The 12290-nt window shown below is 42.3% G+C and overlaps 1 protein-coding gene across 1 annotated transcript in view; it reads left to right on the top strand.

Moving 5' to 3' along the window:
• Positions 1-12290, top strand: part of LOC138854137 (glucose dehydrogenase [FAD, quinone]-like) — a 132727-nt gene that overhangs the window by 80046 nt on the left and 40391 nt on the right. The window lies entirely within an intron of this gene.

Raw genomic sequence — 12290 nt, 5'->3', positions numbered from 1 at the left:
GATGTGCATACCAGCTAGCAGCACCTCTTTCTTCTGTCAGCGGTATCTAGCACAGAGTAAATGGTCTTCTCTGTGAAAAGAGGCAAATGTAGTCCCTGTTCACAAAAAGAAGAGCAGAGCGGAAATCAGCAACTGCAAACCAGTGTTACTCCTGCCAATCAATGGCAAGGTACTTGAGACATTAATCACAGGGCAGATGACAGCGTTTCTCGACTACCACCCCCTTTTTTATGACCGTCAATATGACTTCGGGAAAGGTCTCTGCTGTCAACCTCTCCTCTAAGTAGCACCAGTCACGGGACATTGCTGGTGCTTTCGACTGAGTATGGCTCCAGGGACTCTTGGCAAAACTGCAACCACTGGAGTCGCTGCCGCTGCTTTATGCCTTCTCAATGATTACCTTCAAGGTAGATCTCTAAGTGTAGTTCTCAACTAGACAGAATCAACAAGACACTACTGGAGCAATTACTCTCACATCTTGAGTATGCTGCACTTTCTAGGACTGTCTACCCTCTGCCTCATCTGCGATTTCTCAGAAGAGAAAACAGAACAAGATGGCTCATCTCTCGCCTACACTCAGCAGATAGATCTGTCTTTTCAGCAAAGCCTTCAGTACAGAAATGATGTGGGTGGCCCTATTGTTATGCACAAGGCCAATATTGTCAATGTACCATACTTGGCTCTACTCCGAGGACAGCAAGAAGTGAGCTACACAACAATACGGACAACAAACAGCAACTACACACTGACTGTACCCATCTCCAAAACATCCCTTCATTTGAGATCATTTATTCCTAGGATGACTCGAGTCTGAAAAATGCTAGTACAGCATAATGACATCAATGAATTAAGGTTGGTTGACCAAATGAAATCACTGGACCACTTCATCCTGTTCAATACTTTTATGTCCCATAACAATAACAAGGCTTTCCTATGAGCTGGTGTTGGAAACAACTCTTAGCTTGTAGATAAAGTTAGGAACCTTAAACCCTGAGAGAGAGAGAGAGAGAGAGAGAGAGAGAGCGACTAACACAGAAGGAAACTAATGATGGGCATCTGATGTCTAGAACTCGACTGGCAAATAGGGCTCAAATTACCGTCAGTAAACAGTCCTTTGATAAATTAGACACATGTGCAACTCTTGGGTATCTTTATTGAGGAAACGTTTCGCCACACAGTGGCTTCATCAGTCCATACAAAGGAGAATCTTGAAGAACAGGAGGAGAATGAGGTAATCAGTCCCTTAACCTTGAGTCGATGTGGTCAGTCCATCAATCTTGAATAGAATACGGCATACGTGCGGAGAAGGAGCTTATAAACCGTTGGTAGGAGAGGTGCAGCAGTCATAGGTGGTGTCACATTTGTTCAATGTGGAAGTAGGTCGTGCCCAAGAATTAGGCAAGCGAAGAATTCCCAAGAATTAAGATCCCAAGAAGTTGCAGTGTCTGACAGGTTTGTAGATGAATGGTTCAGAGAACCGACATGTTGATAAATTAGACACATGTGCAACTCTTGGGAATCTTTATTGAGGAAACGTTTCGCCACACAGTGGCTTCATCAGTCCATACAAAGGAGAATCTTGAAGAACAGGAGGAGAATGAGGTAACCAGTCCCTTAACCTTGAGTCGATATGGTCAGTCCATCAATCTTGAATAGAATACGGCATACGTGCGGAGAAGGAGCTTATAAACCGTTGGTAGGAGAGGTGCAGCAGTCATAGGTGGTGTCACATTTGTTCAATGTGGAAGTAGGTCGTGCCCAAGAATTAGGCAAGCGATGAATTCCCAAGAATTAAGATCCCAAGAAGTTGCAGTGTCTGACAGGTTTGTAGATGAATGGTTCAGAGAACCGACATGTTGATAAATTAGACACATGTGCAACTCTTGGGAATCTTTATTGAGGAAACGTTTCGCCACACAGTGGCTTCATCAGTCCATACAAAGGAGAATCTTGAAGAACAGGAGGAGAATGAGGTAATCAGTCCCTTAACCTTGAGTCGATGTGGTCAGTCCATCAATCTTGAATAGAATACGGCATACGTGCGGAGAAGGAGCTTATAAACCGTTGGTAGGAGAGGTGCAGCAGTCATAGGTGGTGTCACATTTGTTCAAGTGATAACCAAAGTTATTAGTTAAAAAAAAGGTGAGAGGAAGACTGAAATTATATAAAAAAAATCAAAGTGCCAATTCGTTAGGGGCCTAGTAGGCATCTGTTGCCACACACTTGCAAATATACAAAGAACAAAGCGAGTGTGAAAGTAGGTGTCCAAGAATTACGAGAGGTCTGTAACAAGTGAAATGTGGTACAGCATACAGTGAGAGTGAAAAAGTTAATAAGAAAAGGAAGAAAAGAAAAAAATACATAACTAGGGAAGGTGGCAGGATTAGGCCTTATTGAAATAGTGACGTCATAACAGGTGGTGTACCAATATAAATAATAAGTGTGCTAACCGATTGTGAAGTGTATCCTACCAAAAGTGAAAAGTGAAATCACTTGAGGAGCGCGTGATGTACGAGGATAAATGGATATAACTCTCCATCTTTCTCTCTCCCCCTCTGATACTATTTCTCTCCCCCTCACTTACACCTTCTATTTATCTTCCCTTTCCTCCTTCCCCTCCCCCCTGGCTTCCCCTCACTTCTCATTCATCATCCCTAGCCTTCCCCCTTACATTCTCTCTCTCTCTCTTTCTCTCTCTCTCTCTCTCTCTCTTCTCTCTCTCTCTCTCTCTCTCTCTCTCTCTCTCTCTCTCTCTCTCTCTCTCTCTCTCTCTCTCTCTCTCTCTCTCTCTCTCTCCCTCTCTCTCTCTCTCAAGCTCCTTTCTGTGGTAAAAAAAAAATGGGTAACCCAAGAGGTGGAGACCCAGGGGTCTGGAGGTCGAACCCAGGACGGAGGAACCTGGAAGGGAAGATTGGGAGTTAGAGCTCAAAAAAATGGAGGAAGAGTGGGGAAGGAAGCTAGCAGAGCTCGGCAGGGTAATGGAGGAGAGGATAGCTGAAGAGAGCAGGAAGTGAGGACTACAAATCTGAGCAGTAGAAGATAAGATAAAGTGCTTAGAAGAGGAGCTAAAAAATTTGAAATAGACTAGAGAGACAAAGGACAGTACAGACATGACATCAGGAACTTCTATACCAGTCACAGATGAGGGGGCTGTATGGATTCAGGAAAAGATGAGTACAAGAAGACCAAATGAGATGCCTGAAGACAATGAAGGAGACATGACATGCAGAGACTAACAGTCAAGGAACAGCTGAGCAGGGAAGACAGTCCACTGAGGATAGAGGCTGCAGCAAGGGCAGGGGTTGAATACACAAATAACCCGCGCATAGAGAGGCGCTTATGACGACGTTTCAGTCCGACTTGGACCATTTACAAAGTCACGGTATTGTGCCTTTTTATTTATTGCAGGAGTTGAAGGCAGGAATGTTTCGATGGAAGGAGCTAAAACACCTCAGAGGATGCAAAGAGAGACAGTGGGAGGAGGAGAGGGAGCGGTCAGTGTTTGTCTATGGGCTCCAAGAAGTCGAAGGAGAAACCTAACATGAAAGAAACCAGGGGGAGAAGAAAGCGATCAAAGGTATCATGAGAGCAATAGGTCAGGGAGACATGACCCAGGTGGCAAATTTTCGGAGAATTGGGTGGTTTAAGAGCAGGAGGAGATGGCCTGTCAAAGTAATCTTCAAGGCAGAATCAGCTCGAACCAGGGTCCTACAGGAGAAAGCACGACTGAGGGACAAACCAGAGTACCGGAGAGTGTACCTAGATTGAGACAGAACACAGGAGGAAAGGACGATACTGAGAGGGCACAAAGACGAAAGGAGGAACAGGATGCATCGATGAAGACAAGCAGAGCCCAGACTCAGGTGGAAGGACAAATACACCCTATAGAGACATCCGCAGGACTCCAACCACAACAACCCTGAAGCAACTGAATAATCTCAACCAAAACCCACACACTGTTCCCTCTGCCTCCACCCCCTCACCACAAACCCCACCCCCTCACCAAAAAACCCCACCCACACCGTGACTACCCCAACACAACTGAACAAGCTCAACCAAAACCTGAACACTTCCCTCTGCCCTCTCCCCCCCATCATAAACCCCACCCACACCACAAACCCCCATAGGCCCCCAGGGCTCCCACTCCCCAACCCCAATATTTTCCCAGGTCCACCGTGATAGACAAGAAGCTGAAGGTGTGGTACACAAATGCAGATGGAATAGCAAATAAATATGAGTGGCATGAAAGAATCAACGACAAGTTCCCAGACATCATAGCAGTCACAGAAATTAAACTCACTGAGACAATAAAAGATGCAGTCTTTCCACCGGGATATCAGATCCTGAGGAAAGATAGAAGGAACAGAAGGAGAGGAGGGGTTGCACTGCTCGTAAAAAACCTATGGAGTTTTGAGGAAATGGAAGGCATGGACGAGATTGGAGAAAGGGACTACATAGAGGTACAATTCAGTCTGGGGAACATAAGGTAGTCATTGCAGTGATGTATAACCCACCACAGAATTGCAGGAGGCCAAGAGAGGAATATGACGAGAACAACAGAGCGATGGTGGACACACTGGCTGAGGTGGCACGAAGAGCTCAATCATGCAGAGTTACTGGTCATGGGAGATTTCAACCACAGGGAGATCGACTGGGAAAACCTGGAGCCTCATGGGGGTCCCAAAACATGGAGAGCCAAGATGATGTATGTGGTACTGGAAAACCTCGTGCATCAATACATCAAGGACACTACCAGAGAGAGAGGGGAGGATGAACCAGCAAGACTGGACCTTGTGTTCACCCCGAGTAGTTCAGACACTGATGACATCACATATGAGAGGCCACTCGGAGCTAGTGACTACTTAGTTCTGAGTTTTGATTTCATAGTAGAGTTACAAGTGGAGAGGGTAACAGGAGTCGAATGGGAAAAGCCAAACTGTAAAAGGGGGGACTACACAGGTATGAGGAACTTCCTGCGGGAGGTTCAGCTGGACAGAAGAATGGTAGGAAAGTCAGTAAATGAAATGATGGAATATGTAACAACAAAATGCAAGGAGGCAGAGGAAAGGTTTGTTCCCAAGGGCAACAGAAACAATGGGAAGACCAAAGAGAGTCCTTGGTTTACCCGAAGGTGCAGGGAGGCAAAAACTAAGTGCATTAGAGAATGTAAGAGGTACAGAAGGCAAAGGACCCAGGAAAACAAGGAGGTCAGTCAAAGAGCCAGAAATGAATATGCACAGATAAGGAGGGCGGCCCAGCGACAGTACAAAAAAAAAATAGCATCGAAAGTCAAGTCTGACCCGAAACTGCTGTTTAGCCACATTAAGAGAGGGACAACAGTCAAAGACCAGGTGACCAGGCTGAGGAAAGAAGGTGGGGAACTCAGAAGAAACGATCAAGAGGAATGCGAGGAGCTCTACACGAGATTTAAGGAAGAATTCACAATGGGGACAGGAAGGACTCTGGGAAGACAGGAAACAGGGGGACACCAACAAGTGCTGGACAACATGCACACAACTGAGGAGGAGGTGAAGAAGCTGCTAAGTGACCTTGATACCTCAAAGGCAATGGGACCGGACATCTCCCTGTGGGTCCTCAGGGAGGGAGCAATCTTCAACATATCCCTTGAAACTGGGCAACTACCTGAGGTATGGAAGACTGCAAATAAAGTTCCCCCTTTTTAAAAAAAGGAGACAGAAAAGAGGCACTAAATTACAGACCAGCATCACTGACGTATATAGTATGTAAAGTCATGGAGAAGATTATCAGGAGAGTGGTGGAGCACCTGGAATGGAACAAGATTATAAACGACAACCAGCACGGATTCATGGAAGGCAAATCCTGTGTCATAAACCTTCTGGAGTTTTATGACAAAGTTGCAGAAGTAAGATACGAGAGAGAGGGGGGTGGGTTGATTGCATTTTTTTGGACTGCAAGAAGGCCTTCGACACCGTTCCTCACCAGAGATTAGTGCAGAAACTAGAGGATCAGGTGCATATAACAGGAAGGGTACTGCAATGGATCAGAGAATACCTGAAAGGGAGGCAACAAGTCATGGTACGGGATGAGGTATCACAGTGGGCACCTGTGATGAGCGGGGTCCCACAGGGGTTGGTCCTAGGACCAGTGCTATTTTTGGTATATGTGAATGACATGATGGAAAGGATAGACTCAGAGGTGTCCCTGTTTGCAGATGTGAAATTAATGAGAATTAAATCAGATGAGGATCAGGCAGGACTTCAAAGAGACGTGGACAGGCTGGACACGTGGTCCAGCAACTGGCTTCTTAAATTCAACCCTACCAAATGCAGAGTTGTGAAGATCAGAGAAGGGCAAAGAAGACCACAGACAGAGTATAGACTAGGTGGCCAAAGACTGCAAACCTCACTTAAGGAGAAAGATCTTAGAGTGACCATAACACCGAGCACGTCTCCGGAGCACACATCAACCAGATAACTGCTGCAGCATACGGGCGCCTGGCAAACCTGAGAATAGCGTTCCGATACCTTAGTAAGGAATCGTTCAAGGCAGTATAGAGCGTCCGCACCTGAACTTCTTTATTTTTTGTTTGATTTCTTTCATTTTTTTTTTTTTTTTTGTACGTAAAGAAGCACCTTTCAATAGTAATGTGACCAAGTTTCAATAAGATAGCTCAAAAAACAACTAAGAAAATAATTATATACTAATAATCATGCATATTGAACAGTATATTCGTAATGGGACTTGGAGAAGCTGTTTTGGCATTATCTACGCATAAAACAATGCTAAACTGTATTTCTGATGATTATCCCAACTGTAATTTATCCTTTCTTCATTCTTAAAAAAAAATAAAGTTTGTATGGTTTTGAAATTCAGCCAAATATCTGACTTTTGCCCTCACAAAAATATAAAGCAAATTATGATATCTCAAAAAGTGTCCATTTCGTTGTAAAACAATCTTTCCTTTATGTTCTCTGTGAATTGCATTGCATTCCTGCTATTATTAACGAAAACACTGGCTTATATATGTGAATAACTTACTTCCGAGATAATCCGCGAAACAGCCGGACCACCGATTTTTTTTTTTTTTTCGAGAAAATAGCATTTTTCTCAGTCTTATACTGCATTACGAGTGTATATCATAGTTACCCATGTCCGTTTTCTTTAACATAAGGACCCTGGAGGTGAAAGAAGGAGAATGGAAGCCCATCCCTGACTATGGGAATCTTATATTCCCGTGGGAACGCTCTAGGAATATGCCATATATTATTCATTCTGGGGTATTTACCATATTTCTTTGTTATTTATATTGTTTATGTCATATTAGATCAATTGTGATAGATAAATAAGCCGTAGAAGCTATAATAGCGTTATATTGAAGCCACACACCGAGACTGGAATTTTCCATGACGTCAGCAAAATGGTGCCAGAAGGTTCCTGGTTCGCTGGAAGTCTACGTATAAGTCCCACCCACTGTATTGTGATGCCAAATCGTCAATTATTATCTTAAAAAGAATAATACAATAAATACACGAAAAAAAAAAACGAAAAAAAATGAAAATTGACGACAGGTGAGCAGACCTGCCGCGGGTGGTGACGTCACCCTAGGTGTTTTAAATGACCATAATTCCTTGTAGGAATGTCGTAGAACAATGATTCTGGTACCATTGTATTGCCAGAGAGTTAAGCTATTTTTCTATAAGATTAACTCAATTTGTGAATTTTTCGACAAAATTTTTCGTTCGCGCTGAGCAGGCCCGGTTAAGTAAGTAAGTAAGTTTATTCAGGTATACACAAATACAGTTACATAGAATTATCATACATAGCAGCATATGTGTAGAGAACCTAGGATAACCCAAAAAAGTCAGACAGAGTGACTTATTTCCATTGTGGTCCTTTTACCTTATTATTATAATATAAAGGTTATAATATTTTCTTATTATTCTACAATGAAGATAACATCTTATTATCATACTAAAAAGACTATCTACTACACCAAGGTCATTAAGACTATCTACAATACGAGGGTCATTACTAGGAATACGGTAAAATTTACACGTATGTTAGATAAAAAATAGAAAATCATTCCCCTCCCTTTCTGTAGCTACATTCATCAGACACCTTTTGGCACTCTTCTTGAACTGGTTCACGCTATGACTGGCTTTGACATGTGCGGGTAGTCTGTTCCATTCCTTTATTGTTGTACAATAAAAGGTGTTTGAAGCCTGGCCACTGACTGTGGCTACTACAAAGTTGTGCTCTCTCCCCCTAGTACTATGATTGCTGCGGTTCCCAACCTTGACAAAATTGACAGCAAGATATTCTGGACATTGTTTGTGAGCAATTTTATAAACATGATTTAGCTTCAGTTGTTTTACTCTGTCTTCAACATTCAGCATATCCAACTGCTGTAATTCATCCTGGCCTACATGTTCTCTTGGTCCCAGCCCCAGGATGAATCTTACTATTTTGTTCTGGGTGATTTGCAGTCTATCTTTCAGTTTTTTTTTGTCAAGGCAGAGTACCAAGAAGAGCAAGCGTAATCCATATGGCATTGTATAAGGGCTAGACATAGGGTCCTGCGAGCCTCAGTAGGTAGACACTGTGCTTGTCTATACAGGAACTTCAGTCTGGCATTCGCTATCAATTCTCCTGACATGCATGGGTCAAAGGGTATTCCCAAATATTTTACTGATGAAACCAAAGTGATGGGCTCCCCATTACATTGAACATTAAAATTATTTACCCTTCTCAGTTTATGTTTCGTGCCAAAGAGAATGGCTTCAGTTTTCCCTAGGTGTAATGATAGTTTGTTGTCTACTAACCATTTGCTGCAGGACTCCAGTTCCAGTGTTAAAACATTAGCAATATCTTGTGGGTCTTTACCTGACACTAACAGAGCACTGTCATCTGCATACAGGAGGAGTTTGCACTTGACACTGATAGGCATATCATTGACATAACATAAGAATAATAAGGGACCTAGAATACTACCTTGGGGAACTCCACATGTTATCGGCAGGGGTTCTGATTCTGTTTTGTTGATTTTGACTATTTGTCTCCTGTTGCTAAGGTAGGACTTAAACCAGTCTACAGAACCTATACCGATAGCTTGAAGTTTATTACATAATATATTGTGGTTGACAGTATCGAAGGCCTTTTGCAGGTCTAAGGTTACCATACCTATGAGGTTCCCCTTTGACATTTCAGTTCTCAGGTAATCCATCAGATTAATAAGGGAGGTGTCGGTTGAGTAGGATCTTCTAAAGCCCGATTGATAGCTATGGAGAATGTTGTTGTCATTAAGGTACTTAACTACTTGAGAATACACCGCCCTCTCTAGAATTTTAGATATTATACTGAGTATACTAACAGGCCTATAGTTGCTTACATCAGACCTACTATTTTTCTTGAAGATAGGAGTAACTCTGGCCTCCTTGAACCCCTCCGGTACGGTATTAGTGGTGATTGATAGATTTATTATGTGAGCAATAGGGATTGACAGTTCAGAAGCACCATCTTTTACGAACTTAGACGGGATGTTATCAGGGCCTGTGCTCTTAGTTGGGTTTAACCTGCTTAGTTCTTTTTGAATAAAGTCATGAGATACACTTACTAGTTGACAACTGTTTGGGGTTACCCCTTTATTGGTATAGTATGTTTGAAACTTATCAGAGTCTGTGTTAAAGGTATTTGATGCAGCTGGTAGTTTACTTACTAGTGTTGATGCAACAGATGTGTAGTAGGAATTAAAGCAATTTGCCACCTTAGATGTTTCGTGGCATACCTCATTATCGATAGTGAGTACTATGTTAGACCTATCTACTGGCTTATGGCTATACCCCAACTGTTTTAGTTGTTGCCAGAGCTTTCTGGGGTTATGCTTATACTCTTCAATTTTTGAGCAGTAGTGCTTTGCCTTTGCTCCTTTTATAAGTCTCTGTACTCTGTTCCTCACCCTTTGGAATTCATTTAGTGCTGCAATATCCTGTCTGTTTGCTTTAAATCTTTTTAGCAGCTGGTCTCTGAATTTCATATTATCTAATATCTCAGTATTTATCCAGGGTTCAGTTCTTCGTTTAATCCTAACCTCTTTAACTGGTGCAATATTATCAAGGATGGTAGTGAACATTGTTTTGAATTTTTCCCAGGCATCGTTTACGTCCGTGCAACTTGTTATCTCTGTCCAGTCACAATTGTGTAGCCTATTTACCAGCGTTTCTTTACTGTAGTTTCTAGTTGACCTCATTTTTATTGTCCTGTGTAGGCCTATCCTATCCCTAGTGATTTTCCTGGTGCAGTAAATGATGAAATGATCACTAAGACCTGTGGTAATGACGCCTGACTGACTAATGTTCTCAGAGCGGTTACAAAGTATGTGGTCAATTAGGGTGGCTGAGAACTGTGTGATCCGGGTTGGAGTATTAATTAGTTGAGTGTAACTATTTAATCCTAGAATTTGCTTATACCTTTTGCATAGCCCGTTATTTTGCTGCTGAAAACAGATATTGAAGTCGCCCAGTATTATTGTCTCGCAATTGTTTTCAACTCCGGACAAGACTCTGGAAAAGTCTTCTAAGAACTGGTCCTGGGTTTGGTCTTAGGAAGCAGCACTTCAAACCATAGAATCTCCAGTTTATTGTTATTTAAATCAGGTCTTGGGTTGTAAGCTAAGTCATTTCTAATGTAGGCACATACTCCACCACCCTTTCTGTTCCTATCTAAGCGTTTTATATTGTAACCATCTATTTTGACCTCGTAGTCAGTCACCGTATCATCCAACCAAGATTCAGAGATGGTTATAACTGCCGCCCTAATTTTGTTAGCTAGAATCCTAATCTCTGCCAATTTAGGAAGAAGTGATCTTGCATTGACATGAATAAAGTGAAGGCCTGTTTTCATAAAACAATCATAATCATCAATATATGGCAATGGGTCATTTGTATTAAAATTAGGTAAATCAACGTCATCACTGCTAAAGGGTAACTGTGCCAAAGTGCATTTGTTACACACAAAATGAATTCTGGCACCGTTGCTATAATTGTACATACATCCATCATGCACCCACCCCTTACACATTTTACATAAGGTGCCTTTTCTGTTTTTCATGCGTACTTTAGTACAGTGTATGCATCTGTTTGGTAGTGTTTGAGATAATAATGGCTGTATCGTCTCACATTGACCTATGTATGTATTACATATGGAGTTAAGGTTATCATTCCTAGCTACTAGACCGTCATTATCGCCGTCATTTATCTGTCTGTTTTGCCTCTGCACAATAGTTTGAGGTCCTGGATTAATTTGGATATCACCACTTAAGAGCGCTACAATAAGAGCTGTGTGCCACTGTTTTTGTTTGGGTATGCAGTGTTGCCATACCTTGCAGCGATAGTGACATTTACTTTTCTGGTAGGATGGCAACTGTTGGGCTTTTACTGTCCAGGGCGCTGTTACTCCATTCACCTTTTCCAGCCCCCATGACTGATTTCTTTCTTCATGGAATTGAAGAAGAAATATAAATATAATTATGGCAGCCTGTACCCCCCTAATGCCTGCCATTTTCACTCTTCGCTCTTTTACTCATATACAATAATATTTATTTCTCTTTTCCAGTCCCTAGTACACTTAGTATCTGCTTTAGCAATCACCACTGAATTACTAGTAAAATTTCTTCTTCAAAACCCTCTTCACTGCTCACTTTTCCCTTAACTTCACGAAACCCTTACAGTTAACCCCTTATTACACACTCCCCTTCCCATCTCACTTCACAGTCTGGCTTCCCCAATTAACTTCTAACTCCTTTCCATTCTGGTAGATCAGAAAGGTTTAATCCATGGTTTTATCCTTCCAAATCCCCCTCAATTCCATTTATCGGGGGTTGTGTGGTGTTGTCTCCTGACCTGTTCTGCTGACTCAGCCATTTTTAAAACACTGAGGGGAGTAACGCCACCTACAACCTGACTTTCCTTGAGTTTATAGATATATTTGGCGTTTTCTGCTATGATTCTCTCACTGTACACTGGTCAGCTGAATATAGGTCAGCTACTAAAACATTAACCTTGACTGTTTAACTATTCACTTCTTTCCCACGACTGGCACTGAGGGATATCCGACCAATAACCTTGGAGTTTTGTACTGTTGATTTGACGATGTCTCCTGTGTTTCCCTCTCGTTAGCACTGGTACAGGTGATATGATGGTGGTACAGATATGATGCTACTGTCAACAGATGAACGTCAGTAAAGATGAGAATTTCACTTCGCTAGTTGTACGTCTGGCAGTAGCGGCTGTTTGGATGCCGGTCAGCCATGT

The sequence above is a fragment of the Cherax quadricarinatus genome, chromosome 50 (assembly GCF_038502225.1).
Source record: "Cherax quadricarinatus isolate ZL_2023a chromosome 50, ASM3850222v1, whole genome shotgun sequence".
Classification (NCBI taxonomy): domain Eukaryota; kingdom Metazoa; phylum Arthropoda; class Malacostraca; order Decapoda; family Parastacidae; genus Cherax; species Cherax quadricarinatus.
Note: the sequence above shows the minus strand (reverse complement) of the source record. Positions and strands in the feature narration are given on the sequence as shown.